We start from the raw sequence: 14886 nt of genomic DNA, 5'->3' as shown, positions 1-14886 counted from the left end.
ATTCCCTCCTCCTTTTGTTTAGCGTGCTCTGTTAGTTGGAACCAAGACATCAGCTGGGAATTGTCTCTTTCAGAGCTAGTCAGCAGGGACAGAATTGATGCTGTCTGGAAGGGCTTGGAGGTCTGCAGTGGGTCCCCTCAGCTCTAGGGACAGAACCCCACAGCTGTGGGGAGCCGAGTCCAAAGCTCAGCGTGGTGCTGGGGAAGGGAGGGCACTCAGCTGCTCACAGGCAGCGTGTCCCAGCCACCAGGACAAGAGCCTCTCTGAAGTCCAGGCTATTCCCAGCTCTGCAGAAACAAGGAGCTCTCAGGAGAAGGGGACATTGCTGGCTGTTCCCCACGGGGCACCTGGAGATGGGGATGGGAGTCCCTACTCACTTGACAAGGCTCTGGCACAGCTTTTTGTCAGGGAACTCGGTCTTTGGGGGATGGGATGTGAGCTTTTTCTGCAGCTCCAGAGCAGCCTTCTCGATCATCTTTATCTGCAGCCGAGTGTTTGCCTGAGGAAACAGAAGACAGACAGTGTCAGGTTAGCAAAGGTCTTTCCCAAGGTTTGCATCTGAGAAAGGATCCCACCCTGCTCTTGTTGAGAGGGGTGTGGGGTTCTCCTGTCTGGCTGCTCTGTGTCTGACACCTCCTGCTCTCTTAGCCAGGACCTCATCTCCAGGGAAGTAACTCCAGCATCTCTGCCTGCCCAGCTATTGTTAGCAAAGCTGATCTGGCCAGGCAGACGGACAAGCCAGGAATCTTCCAGAGCTCCAGACACCTGCCTGTGCCCAGCCAGGACCAAGGCAGCTTGGACAAAAGCTGGTTTGAAAGGGAACCGAGCCCAAGCTGGTGGCTCTTGGAGATGAGCACAGCCAGCACAGTTCCAGGGCACAATCAGGCAACTGCTGTTCAGGTCTGTAAATCTGGCAGGCCTTGGGTTGGGACCAACAAACTCCCCAGCAATGACCTGCATCTCCTTCAAAACACCATCAATGCCATCCCTTGAGCATGGCTTTCAGGATCTGTCCCTGGGGTAGCCAGGAAGCTGGTGCAAGCCAACCCCCGAAGAGACCATGGCCAGAGTGGCAGCCCTAGGGACAATGCTGAGGTGACACATGGTTCTAAGTGGGCAGGGAGGTCCCAAGTGCCATCAGGGCACCAGGAAGCTGCTGTGGGCTGCAAGGGGCTCAGGCGACATGGAGACAGTGGCATGTGCCAAACGGGGCTGCAGCTGTTCTTACTACAATGTCAGAGCCTTCAAGCATGCACGGCTTCAGCTTCCCAGTCTTCACATCTGGACTTTTTAAGGGCTGAGCTGCTGGGATCTGAATTTTCAGGGTCTCACTGTATTGCTGCGTGTGTTCTGCAAGCCGTAGTGGCTTTCCACATTTCTCATTTCCTGAAGGAAGAAAACATCCACCAAGAGAAGTGTGAGCCAAGTGCCAATCCCACTTAAATTGGGAAGTCCCTACCTCCCAAACACCGCTTTCTTCCAGAAAGAAATCCCTCAAGCCATCTATGGAAAGTGGATGCTGCTGCTCCTCTCGGAATCCTCATGTTCGCTCCCACCCATCTTCCTCCCCACAGAGGAACGTCTCATCCCCTGCAATGTCACGCAAGTCCAACCCTGCCAGAAGCCCTGCCAGCCTCTCTTACAGCTTTCCCAAGCCTTTCAGTCCAGCCATCATCCTTCAGGACCCTGCCAGATGTGCTGGCAAGCTCTGCAGGATGGTTCCTGGGACAAAGCCCACCTGGGATCCTCTGCTCAAGACTCACAAAGCAGTCAGATGGCTTGAGTGGCTCTGGGAGTCCTGCAGTCCTCCAGGCTTGGTGCAGGTGGGCATGAGCTGCCCTATGGACATTTGGTAGGGAACAAAACCAGAGGGGCCCTTCCTGGGGGCACACAGGCAGTGCCCACCTTTGATGTTCCAGGGCAGGTTCACACTGATCATAGGAAAGGACGCTTCTCCTTTCAGGCAGATCTTTTCCGGCTCCAGGTCACCCACTTTAAGCTGGTATGTCCTGCTAAAGGCTCCTGGTACTCCTGGCATGTAAGAGAATCTCAGCACTTGCTTCCTGCCACATGCAATGGAGCCCTGCAGGAATGGGAGAGGAGGAAGGGAATACATCAGAGTGTTTGCTGGGGGATGGCTCAGGGGACAGACAGGCTGAGAAGACAAGTTCTCTATCTAGAAGAAACCATCAGACCACATCACCTTTGTGATAAATACATTATAGTGTTGGCTTTTGCAATTGTTAGAGTAAATACTGTGTGTTTTATAATGCTGCCTTTTGTCAAAGAATTTTTGTTAAAGTTTAGAATTTTTTTAAGGCAAATGTTTTGTGGTGATACCAGTGTTGGGGAAGAGTTGCTGTAATATTAACATTTAACCAATGAAGTTAATGGAAACCTGTTGAATTTGTCAAAAAGTACCAAATGACCAGGACTAGGGCAACTGTACATGCTCCAAAAAGGCAGGATGGAGGAGGAACTATATTAAAATATTTGAATATGTGTAACCATTTGTGAATTTGTATTAGGCTGTTGCAATACCCAGGGTCTATAATGGATGTAGTTATGTTGACTGGTGTGCCTCTGGCTGTGGCTAAGCACCCAAGCCAAGCACCCACCACTGTTCCTTTTGCTTTATTGACTTTCAATAGCACTTGTTTGACTTTCTCTGCCCCCAGAAGAAATTGCTTACAGCCCTCTCTATCTCGTGGCTGAGGTTGGGGTTTTCCCCTCGGACATTTTTCTCCCTTTTCCCCCTCCCCCTCTTTTGCCCCTTTAACACTCTCCTGGGCCACCTGACAGGGCTGGGGTCAGTCACTTGTGCTACTTACAGTGGTGGGCTTGACCAGAAACACACCAGGCAGGTCTTGGTCTGCAGTGCTGGGTTCTAGCACCCAGTTGAATTTAATCTTGCTGGTGTTCGCTAGGATGACCGTGCTGTGATGAACTTCGTTAAACATCTGCAGAGAAGGCAGAGAGCGGGAAGTTACAGACCCAGGCCTGCTGCTGGGAATCTCCTTCCTCTCTCCTGGGGTTGAAAGCAGACCCATGATGGGAGCAGGGACCAGAGAGGAGATAGGGGCACTTGGGAACCCGGGGAACCCCCAGGCACAGGGCACCTGCACAGGACCAGGGAGCTCTGGCAGCACCCAGAGGTGTGGCAACAACCATGGGAGGGCCAGTAATAAATGAACACATTTCACTGTGGGGACACAGGCCCTCTGAGGGGTCACCAACAGCCAGGAGAAACAGAGACAGCACTGAGGCACTCCAAAAGAAAAGGCACCTGCATGCAAGTATTGGCAAGCAGCATACAGGCAACAAGGGAGTCACAACAGAGCAACACAGACAGGGCCAGCAGCTGGAAATAGCTGTGGGCTTTCAGCTGAAAAAGAGTGAAGTGGGGATCATTCTGGGACAGTCTCTCCAACTATAGTGACTGGAAGCCCAAGATCTTCCCTTGATTATTGCATGGATTAAGAAGAGCATTAGACAAGAGCATCTCCTTGGAGGTCAGGCTTTAGGAGTGGATCAGCAGAGGGACGTCCAGAGCATCCCCCTGGGGTGCCTCAGGAGGCAGTGTGAAGTGCCCTGAACAAGAGGTATTCCCAGCATTTTGGAGAGGGTTGGAGACGGCCATTTGAAAGCTTGGATGCCAGATGTGTCCCTCAAAGGTTGAACTTCCAAGCCCCAGAGACAACAAAGGGGCTGGGAAGGGAGCCCTGGAGCGAGGGGGGCAGGAAGGCAGCAAGGCGAGGAGCTGTGCCAGGGGAGCCGTGTGGTACCTGGGAGCCGCAGTTGATCTCCCGGGCGCTCAGGGAGTAGCTGACACGTGAGGCCTCCCCGCTCAGCTTCACCTCGTAGCTGGGGCCTCCCTCCACGTGGCACAGCGCTGTGACATGGGCCATGGTGTTGAGGTGGCCAGTGAAGGTGAAGGAGACCTGCTGTCTCTCTCCCGGCTGCAGCACACCCGACAGCGGCAGGATACTGAAAGCCTGCACGGAGAACAGCAGAGATTGAGGTGCTGAGCATGGAAATGGATGCTGAAGAGCACCTTGGAGCAAAGTGCAGCTGTAGCCAGAGGGATCTATTCCTCAAACAACGCAGCCAGAATCATCCTGATCTCATCCTGTATCCATGCCACTGACCAGTGGAGGGACCATGAGGAAAATCTTCTCCCATACTTACGGATCAATGCACTAATACACTACATTAAAGTGAACTGGGATGTCTCCTGGCAGTAGAAATTCTCTCTGATGCACAACTTGCCTTTAAAAAGCATTTATGACTGCTTTTAGAAAAGCGGGACACTCAGAGTGAGAGCTCTTGGAGCTCAGGGAAGGACCCCAGCCCAGCTCATCTGACTCCTGAGGCTTTTCCCCTCTCTCTCTCTGATTTATATGCTGCTTTTTCAAGGTGCTACAGCAAAAGCTCCTGCAAAACTTTCCTACGGACCAGCTGATGATGTCCAGGGGGAGCAATGCCCTCCACAGGTGCTGCACAGCGTCCTTGGGCCTCCCTACAACATGTCCTGCACGGCCTCTCCAATAACCAGTTGCTTCAGCAGCACTTTGTGATGGGTCTGGAGGGATGCCAGGCCCCTCCGTGGGCAATGCTGAGGGCCACCAGTGGGGCTGGGAGCTACAGCCCTGCTTGCCACACTGAAAATGTGGAAGGGAGACAGATTCCCTCTTACCTTCTCCACTTTGAGGGGAGTCCATGGTACATCCACGGAGTGACTGAATCCTGCCAGCTCCACTGGGATGTAATGCCTTCCACGAATATATGTTGGCAGCTGAAAAACAAGCCATTTTCTATGCTGAGAGGAAGAGAGAGACACTTTGCAAAGTCTCATTTTATAAGACAGCTTCAGGCCCACCTCTGCAATACCAGCCCTCAGGTGAAAGCAGAGACCTGGAAACAGGTGCTCTGGCAGGGTTGGGAAGAGGGTACATGGAGATCAGGACTCATCACAGCTTGCTCTGGGAAGGAAGCTGGAGGTCTTATCATCATGATGCAGATGAAAGCCTCATCTTACATTGTGAAGAAAACAAGGCAAAACAATCCCACACTCAACACAGATCTGTGCTGAGCTTAGATCTGTAGGATCTGAGCAGGCTTCTCCAAGGAAAACTCTCCTGCTCCTCCCTCCCACACAGCCCATGTCCATCCACAGGCCCCGCTGCCCAGCCCACTCTCAAGGCACAAAACAGCAGGGCAGCAAAAAGGGAGGTCAGCATGAGCATGACTTGGTGGTGGCAAGCTGGGGAGACAACACAGCACTCGGTGTACAAGAAAATCTACCTCTGCTCTTGAAGATTGGCCTAGATCCTGTGGTTCTTTCAGGGCTGTGTCTGGCTCCTCCACATTTTTAATACTGCAGTGGCTCCATTGAGATGCTGAGCAATTCAAACAGGAACTCTTCAGCTTTGGTGGTGGGGGTCTGAATTGAGGTGGGCAAAGTTCATACCTGGAAAATAACATAACTGTGAGCAGGGAGCTGCAGTGGGAGGGAGGGACACCTGCATGAGGAGCTCCTGGTCAGGATGCAGCCCCTGGCTGGGTGCTGGGGCGTTGAACTCAGGAATGGTTTGATCCAGCCCTTCCCAATCCAGGCTGGAGCAGGTCTGTTCTAAACCAGCCCAGGGATGACGCTGAGGTAGCAGTGGTGCAGGCAGCTGCAACTGCTTGCATTGAGGAACTACAGAGGACAGGGATTAACAGCTTGTGAGGATGCAAAAAGCACAGTGGGAGAGGAAAAGACAGAGAAGGAGGAGAGCAAAAAGTGAGATTTGACGCACCAAGGGCAGACCCAGACAGTGATGAGCCTGCACAGCCCTGCCAATGCCCAGTGCCAGAAACTCTGCAGCTCTACCAGCTGTTTATCAGGAATGTTTCCCTGACAGTGCAGGTGGGGGTGGTTGGCATTTTCCAACACTCCCAGGTAGCTCAGGTCACATTCCCCACTTTGGATTGAAGCAGGTGCTCAGGGTAACTCTGCTTGTGTTTCTAATGCCATGTGAGGACACAGTTCGGCTGTGCCTGCCTGTCACCCTGCTGAGCTGCAAGAGCTCCCCTACAGTCAAACACAACCTGAATGCTCCATTCCCAGACAGGCATTCAATGCCAATAATGACCTGCTCCCCAAAGAATAACTGTCTTTAGCTTTGTGACTTCTTATCTAAGGCTGGGTTTCATTTCTGGATGAGAGGATCTCTCATCATAACCTCCAAGAGATCCCATATCATCTATTCCACTGTCTTTAGTTTTAATCATTGGTTTGAGGCAACTTCCCAGGACCATGGTGCCCAGACAATGACATTTTTCACTCTAAAATAGAAACTCTCTGGGAGGCAGGGATAGGAGATGGTGTGATGAACAAGTCCTGCTGTCCAGCAGTACATAACCCATAAGGGACATGTTGCAGTGGGGAAAAGTCAAAATGAGTAACAAGTGTCACAAAAAAAGGGAGTGAAGAATCCAAGGTGTCCACCAAGAGTTGACCCTTGGGAAAGAAATCACCCTGGCACTAAGGGAGTTGTCTCAGAAAAGAAGGAAAGGTAACGAGATGTTCTGCATCAGCCCAGGTGCTGAGTAGCTCTTTCTCTGGTGTTGGGACTTTCTGGGCATCCTCCAGCACAAGGCAAGGGAGGAAGGCAAGGAGCAGAGAGCAGCTCCTGCAGAGAGGACCCATCCCAAAGCAGAGGGGCCAAAAGGGCACCCCCAAAAGGGCCTCCAGCAGCACTGTGGGAGCTGGGATTAGGAGCCCCTCATCCAGGTGGACATTGCCTCAGGCCACAGAGCTCTGAGAAAGCAGCTTTGGCCCCAGCTCTCCATCCCAAGGGAAACCACTATGGGGGTACACAGCACCAAATTGGTGGAAAACCTATTCCCTGAGCATCCAGCCTGACCACAGCTGGTCAGTGTTATTTGCACAAGGAGAAGTCAGAGCAGTCTGTCAGATCCTAGACAAACAGCTCTGTTCTTTGCAAAGCACAAACAGGACACCAGGAAGAAGAGGAGAGGGCAAAGGTGCACATACCTGAACTTGTGCACCTGGCTGTCTGCCTGGAATGACCAGTGGTACTCCACAGGAAGGGGGCTGCAGTTGCTCATCCTCAGAGAGCGCACTGCTTCCGTGCCAGCCACGATGCAGCCAAACTCCAGGCTGCTGGGCTGGATTTGGAGATTGGGGAAGTGGACTTCTCCCCAAAGCTCGATATGCTCCACATTAGGATGGTCCCTAACCATGTCTATCTTCAGAATCTTCTTTTCTTGCCAGCTATTAAGCTCCAGTTTATAAGCTGGGTCAAATGCGATGTAGACATGGCAGGTCTCCTCTACACCCACTGTCACAGGCTGCAAGGAGATGAACAGTAATTAATGACATGCCAAGGTCTGACAGCATGAAACAGTGAATGCTCCAAGTGTGGCCCCAGCATGGGCTTCTCAGTTCATTGTTCACTTCTTTATAGCAAGGGTCTGACTGCAGGCACCACAGTCCAGTCCAGGATTCCCTCAGGCTCACGTTTCTGTGCTCAGCAGCAATACAAGGGGCTGGCTGCTGGAGAGCTGGGATGCTTTCCAGGAGACACCTTTACTGCATGGCTTGCTCTGGCCAAATTGCCTGCTCCCTCCTCCTTGTGCCTTAAAGCCAGGATGGAACTTCTCAATTCAGGTAATATTTTGATTCCTTCAGCAGCTCTGCTGATGCAGCCCAGGCCAGCCCACTGCTGATACTACACAATAAACTTGTTGACTCAAGGGCCTCCCAAGAGAAAGGCACCAGCACATCCCTCCTCTTCCAACCCCACTGGAGGAGTCCAGGGCTGCTCACCTGGCCATCTGGGAGGGGCTGCTGCTCCTCATCACAGACCAGAAACGGCTGCTCCACGTCCAGCACGAGGTGGAGCGGCAGGGAGCAGGTGTTTTTTAAAGCCAAAGGCTGGTACTGCAGAGTTAGGACATCACTGGGTTTCTATGGAAACAAGGAAAAACAGCCTCAAGTAGCCAGAGACCTCCTCCTGCTTCTGTTGCATCTCACATCTTTCAGCCCCACAAGTGCATACATTCTATTGATCCTTTCTATTTGTTTCTACTTTTCCAGGAGATGTTTCTTTATAGCAGATGCTTGTCATGTTTAGAAACCACAGCATCCTCTGGGGACAGGGCACCACTCCCATGTACAGATGAGGGAATAGGAGAGGAGGTGGCTGCTTGAACAAGACCTAAAGCAGAAAGTGAATCCAGGCCATTTGTCTCCAGTTTTGTCTCTCTCTTGGGCAGAACAGCACTGGATGATCTTCACTCACATGCTGTCATTTCTTACAACCTTATTGGCTCTAGCAGCCTCATAAAAGCAGTCAGTCTGCAACACGTGTCCTGCAGCCCCTGCTACAGGGACAAGGTGTGTGTGGTCTCAAAGCTGTGATCAGCCTAGGCTCTTCCTTCCTGTCTGGGCATTGTGCTGGGCTTCCTGCATGGTTTAGAGAAACCAGAGACTTTGGGAAACTGCTTCTGGATGTACTGATATCAAACAGGTGCTGTGCCATAGTGTGCAATGAATCAGTTTGTGTGTGTGGCATCGAGCAGAACCCAGGCAGAATCAGGGAGAGCTGAAAGGCTTCTAATTACATCTGAACTGCCTGTCCCAGGGATTCTGTACTTCAGTGGAAGCCTGGGAGCCAAAGGAGAGGCCTGAAACTACAGAAACCAAATCATGAAACATCTTCTCATTTTCAGACAACTTGCAGGAGAGGGAAAGATGATGCTGAAGCTGGGATCCAGAGACTAAAGGGCACCTGCTCTGCCTCAGTGTTATCATCACTGCAGGATGTCTGGGGGTCTTTTGAAGCAGGTGAGGCCTAGGGAAATGCACAGAGCTATACCTTATAGCTATACCATAAAGCATCCATGCCAGCAGCAGAGAAGGCAAAGAGACACAGGAGATGATGGGTTTTTCCTCTTTAGCCTGAGGAATTCACAGATATTTCCATTCTTCCCCCCAGCTTCCCTACAGCATCAGTGTACAGACATCATTGTGCCTTGGAGGATCCTTAGAAACCTCCCTTTACAGTGAGCAGAGAAACTGGCATTTCCCTGGAAGTGGCCATGATCCCCACTGCAGTGCAGCTGTAACTGCAGTTTTACTTTGGGGGAGTTAAATACCAGTCTCATCTCTAAAAGCATCTTCACTCACTTTACCAAGTGCCTCAGGAAGAGCCAAGAGGGGCTTTAACACAAGGACACACCCCCCTCAGCCATGCTGTTCAATGCCAGGATACAATCCAGAGACTTACCTTCTCCACCCGGAAAGAGAGTTTTCTGGCTGATACTTCTATAGAGGGATCTATGAACTTGCAGCTAATGATTGTTTCTATTATCTTCTTTGTCACCACGCTTGTGCCAACGAGAGCTTCACACTTCATGTAATCCCGCACCTCCTGCATGCAAGAGTCACTTGTCAGCAGTGGATGGTGGCAGGGCACCAGCAAATGCCCTGCATTGGCTCAGCACCCACCACAGGCCCTATTCCTGCCACAGAGTTACAGTGGGCACTGCCTCCTTTTCTTGCCGTGATGCAGCTGATTTATTCTGCACTCAGTTGTCTCTAACACTGCACCCCAATGCCCACAAAAGGCACTTGTGAGAACTTCCCTCCCTTCACATGGCTTTTGTTTTATCTGTGCTTACCCCAGAGAAACCACTTGGCACTTGTTTAATTCACTTTCTTTTTGTGCTCCTAGCCTAAGTGTAATTTCTTTCTCTGCCCTTCTTTGCTGACTCAGCATGCAACACTGTTTGCCCCAAAAGAGCATTATTTCCTTCCAGCCCTGCTTTGGGATCAGCACTGGGTTTTGGTAGCTGTGGAATCCCAATAGAGCCTTAGCTGGTCTGCTGGTGGCCAGCAAGGAAAGCAACTGGTGCTGCCACAGAAACGTGCGGTCTTAAACCAGTTTCTTGAAGGCCCTTGCTCATTTCCCCAGGCAAATGTCAAGGCACTGTGGAACAAGGCCAGGGGAGGGGATCTGAGGGCTCCCCAGGCTCAGCCCTTGGTGGGGACCTCACCTGTGGGGTGTGGGAGAAGCCTCGCAGCACCATGTCCACAGACTCGCCTGGCTGCAGCTCCCATGAGCCTGGCTCCAGCCCGAACACGGCGCTTGTACGACCGGGGGGCTCGAAATCCTCTTGGGCCTTGGGGCTGCTGAGGGCTGAGACGCTCTGGCCCTTCTTCTTGGGTGGCCTCCAGCATTCCACGCTCCAGAAGAGCCGATGGAAATGGTGGCCCCTGTTTGTTACTTGGAACTGATGAGTACTGGGAAGGTGGCTAGAAGAGAAGCCAGGATGGAAGATGGTGTGGGAGCAGCTGTTTCCCTGGTCATCAGATTGCTCCCAATGAGCAATCTGAGGTGTTAATAACTTGGAGACTGTCTTCATTTCCAGCTCTTAATGTGGACCAGAAACTGTCTGATCAGCTGCCCTTCTGATGTCATTATTGCAAAGAGAAATCTGCTTATAATGCTAATGTAGCATTTTCAAGGCGAGACTAACAGGACCTGGTGTTTTCCTCCAAAATGTTTGTTCTGGGCTGATTCGTCCTGTTACTGTATTTTGCATTTTTCTATGCCTGACACTGTCAGTGAATCTTTGAGATGCTGCCCTTGAGGACCTTGTGTGTAGGGTATGATTGCAGGCATTTCTAAAAGGCAGCTCAGAGGCAGCTTCTGGATGATCCCAGCAAGCTGGTAAAAATCATCTGCCTGCTCCAGGAGAGGAAGCCAGGGCAGCAGGGCCTCTCTCCTTGGCAGCATCGTTGGTTTTGCACTGATAGCCATTTGTAGAACTTTTAGAAGTTCTACCGTTTGTAGAACAATTAGAAACTGTTTTGAAGTGAACTTTGCAAACTCTGCTGGCAGCAAAAAAGCCATCGAGGCCCTGGGCACAGCAGGGCAGCAGCAGGGCCCAGGAACAGCAGGAGGAAGCGGCAGGGGCAGTGCGGGCCCCACACAAACCAGCAGTTTCCATCTGGCCCTGGAACTGCTCCGTGGGCTCCTGCCTTCCTGGGGGGGTTGGTACCCTCCTGTCTCTCTGTTCCCAGGCCCTGCTTGCCTGGGAAGTGCCATTTCAGAAGGGAAGGGTGTGAGGCCATCTTCCCTTGGTCCCTCAGCCCCACGGAGGGACCGCCTCACCCGGGCGCCCTTTTGGGAACCTTTTGTTCTGGGGCAGCTGTGACACCACTGCTTGATCAAGTGAGGACATAAATGTATTACAACTAAAGACAATTCAGTGGCCATTTAGCAACTGGTTTCCCTTTCAGTGGCTTTTGAGGGTATCTAACAACTCTCAACTGGCCACCACATGTTTCTGAAGGAATCTCTGCCTTCAGGGAAGGACTCAGGGATTGGAACACTGAAGAAGATTTTGCCTGAAGGACTACAGCAAAACTGCTCCTTGTTGAGACAGGAGGAGAGGTGGGAGTGGGGAGATCTCCTACCTGAATTGGTATCCCAAGTTGAGCTCTGGGGCCAGTGGTTTGTCTGTGACAATTGTGGTGCCAGTGCCCATAGCCCTCAGTAAGAAGCTGAACCAAAAGCTGTTCCCGATGAAGAGCTGGATGGAGTCAGCAAAATGCCCAGTGTCATCCAGGATGGCTGTGACAGTCACAGGAACCTCACCCCTAGCGGGGATCACTCCTTCTTCCGTTTCAAGAACAAAGCACTGGGGTTTATCAGCCTGTAAGACAAGCAGAAGATGCATTTAGGATGGAAACCATACACCTTCATCTCTTGTGGGATATAAGAAAAGGACAGACTAAAGAGGGGAGGATAAAAATCATAAAGGCTTCATTTCCCTAAATTTGAGCTACAGTCTCAGGCAACAGCAGAGCTCATCCAACCTGTATTTTCCTCTCCTTTAACAGACTCACCTAATGAACCCAGTTCTGCCCAACCCAAGGGATGTTTATCCTCAGGAGAGTGTTCCTTCCCCACTCTTGCTCTGGAGTGTGTGCCAAGGAAAGCTGCTTTCTCTCTCTCCTGCCTTCTCACAAAGGCTTAAGGCCAGAGGAAGCCAGGACTGCTCAAATCCCACTCCAGAAACCACACAGCTGGAGGACACTGCTGAGATCCTGAAGAACATCACTGCAATACCAGTTGCAACCCCAACACCAAACTATTCTTGCCCAAGGGGCCATCAGTGCTTCTCAAGATCCCCTGAAGGACTGAAGCCCTCACTTCCCACTGACCATCAGCTGTAGAGAGGTGCCCCAGTGCCCTCTGCTTTGGAAAAGCCACCTCGAAATGGTTATAGCAGAGCAGAAAAGCAAGAAGCAGAAAGGAAACTGGATGATGTGTGCTCTGTGCACATGGCCCACTCTTCCCAAGAACTCTTGTCATCTGCTTTCTCATGGACTGCATGGATTGGGCAAGAGAGCTGGAAGCTGCTCAGAGGAGGGAGGAAAGGTCTTGCACCAGCACAGCTGTACAGACACAGCTCTGCAGGCCCAGCCCTGCTACGAGCATGTGAAACCCATCATTTACATGCCAGGCCCACCCAGCCAAGGTGCACTGCTCTCTGCAAAGGCTGAAAGCAGAATTTCATTGTGGAGTTAGAGAAAGCTGCCCTGGAAAAACCCCTCACTTGAAGGTTGCATTTATCCCCCAGACAGCTGGAAAAGCAGCAAGTTCAAATTCACAGCCCTCCTCCTTGGCCCAGGAGGCTGTGGCTGGACTCTCCCACATGGCCTGATGCTTTATCCACAAAGAAATACAAGGCCATAGTATCAGGTTTGAAGCAGCTCCACAAGTTCAACACATCCAGCATGAAGAAAAACCAACCTCAAGCCCCTCCCAGATCTCCCCCTCCCTGGCAGACAACCCAGCCAGCCCCAGCCCCAGCCCCAGCCTACAAGCCCTTCCCGGCTGTGCCAGCCCTGCTCTCCCTGCCAGGGGAGCAGCCCCAGCTCCTTCTGCCCTGTGCAAGCTCCACATATTAAAACAGCCTTTCTCTGCAGCTGCTCCCCAAAGATGCTCTTCAACAGCACAAAGATCCCAGGCTGGGGGGGTGCACAACCCCCACACATCTTGGTGTGCACAGCCCAACTGGCTTGAGCCACAGGAGGTGTGACAATTGCAGCCTGAGGACAGAGCTCACACCCTGCTCTCCACTACAAACAGCAGTTTGGCACAAAGCAAATGGAGCTGGAACAGGGAAACCATAGGGAAATCCAGGCTCTCTGGGGAGCAAAGGACCACAGGTTTCTCTTGATCTCAGAGCTCCAAAAATGTGACACACACATCTAAAGACCTTCCATAAAGTTAAGGGAGGACCTGTCAACACAATCCAGACTCGTTTCTGCTCCAACATCTCTGCACCTGATTTCACCGAGGGCCCCAGCTAAAACCACTCCAGAGCCAGGTTCCTCTTGCCTCGCTCAGATGGAATATTGGAGTATCCTGCCACCTCTCACACCACATGGGCCAGATGGAAATCTTGCATATAAAAACCAGTCATAAAAAGTCATGGCTGCTACTTACCAGTCAATTCCCTGGAAAACAGCCCCACAGGTACTTACAATCTTTATCCTGAAGTCTACAGGGACAAGACCTTTGTTGAAGAGGGTAAGAGTTTGTGAGCTCGGCTGTAGCGGTGGGATCATGCCAAAGTCTATCTTCTTTGGAGTTCCATAGATTTCTGCCAGCTCTCCAGAGCTCAGGAGTTCTGCTCTCTGTTCCAGGAAGAAGCAGGAAAGAAAGATTTTTAAAAAAGCCAAAACAAACCACAACAGGGAAACCTAAAAAAGCTTAAACAGCTCAACTCTACTCAAGTTATTTATTATTTATTATTTAACCACACTCCAGCTGAAATGGTGGGCTTTTGGGGAAAAAAAAATAAGAAAATAACATATTCACCTCCAAATTAAAAAGGATTAAGGTAAAAGAAACTTTCAAAATACAAATTATTGGCCCAAGGTAAAAGCTTTGCAAGAAATGTCTAGTTAAGACCAGGCTGACAGTTAAACAATTGCTTATTCTGGTAGGGAGAAACCCTCCTGCTTAAGGTAAGCAGCCTGATAGTTGAAAGCAACTGTTGTGTCAAACTTCAGGCTCCCTGGCACAGCCTGCACTGCCTGTCCTTCCTGCTGACTGATTTACATGCAGTGTCACAATGGACCAGGGTCAGATACTTGGTGCCATCCAGGGAATTTGCCATCATCACTTCAATGTGTTTTAATATAAGTTTCAATCCTTGCAACTACTCTTCAAATGCCAGCTTTCCTTTCTTTTACACAAAGCTCAATGTTCCCAGAAGTCTTCTGACATCATCTTTTGTGCTTAAAGAGATGACATTTGAAAACAGATATTTCCAAAGTTAATAGCATTTTAAAGATTAATTAACTAAAATTATCCTCAATTCCATCTTAGGAACTACATTCTGTGTGGACACTGAGATTACCACCTATAAGGCATAAGCACTTTATGCCACCAATCCCTTCTGTCCTTCTCCACAGCAGCCTGTGCCTGTTTTTCCCAGAAGAATCCCTGCACACTCTGCACCCTGCCAGGAGGAGTTGCACAAAGGCACACATCTCCCCTTGCACTCACCAGTGGGTTTCTTTCATCCCCAAACACGCCGATCAGAACATTGGTGCGATGATCGCCCAATGTTTGGACCTCGATTGTAACCGGAATCTCTGCAGTGCTGTGAGGCTGGACAATGCCACAGGGTTTGGGGCTGGAGTACAACACAGGAGAGTCCTCCTTGCGTTTCTAGAAGGGACAGAATCAAATGCAACTTCAGAGGGACCTCCAAATTCAACTTTAAACTCCTTAACATCCACTGCCACAGCAACTTACACACATTTTTCAAAATCCCCAGGACAAAGGT

At 50.9% G+C, this 14886-nt stretch overlaps 1 pseudogene; it reads right to left on the bottom strand.

Annotated features, from left to right (window-relative positions):
- LOC131590669 (hydrocephalus-inducing protein-like) overlaps positions 1-14886 on the bottom strand; it is a 57966-nt pseudogene that overhangs the window by 21221 nt on the left and 21859 nt on the right.

The sequence above is a fragment of the Poecile atricapillus genome, chromosome 34 (assembly GCF_030490865.1).
Source record: "Poecile atricapillus isolate bPoeAtr1 chromosome 34, bPoeAtr1.hap1, whole genome shotgun sequence".
Taxonomy (NCBI): domain Eukaryota; kingdom Metazoa; phylum Chordata; class Aves; order Passeriformes; family Paridae; genus Poecile; species Poecile atricapillus.
This window is presented reverse-complemented; position numbering and strand designations above follow the sequence as displayed.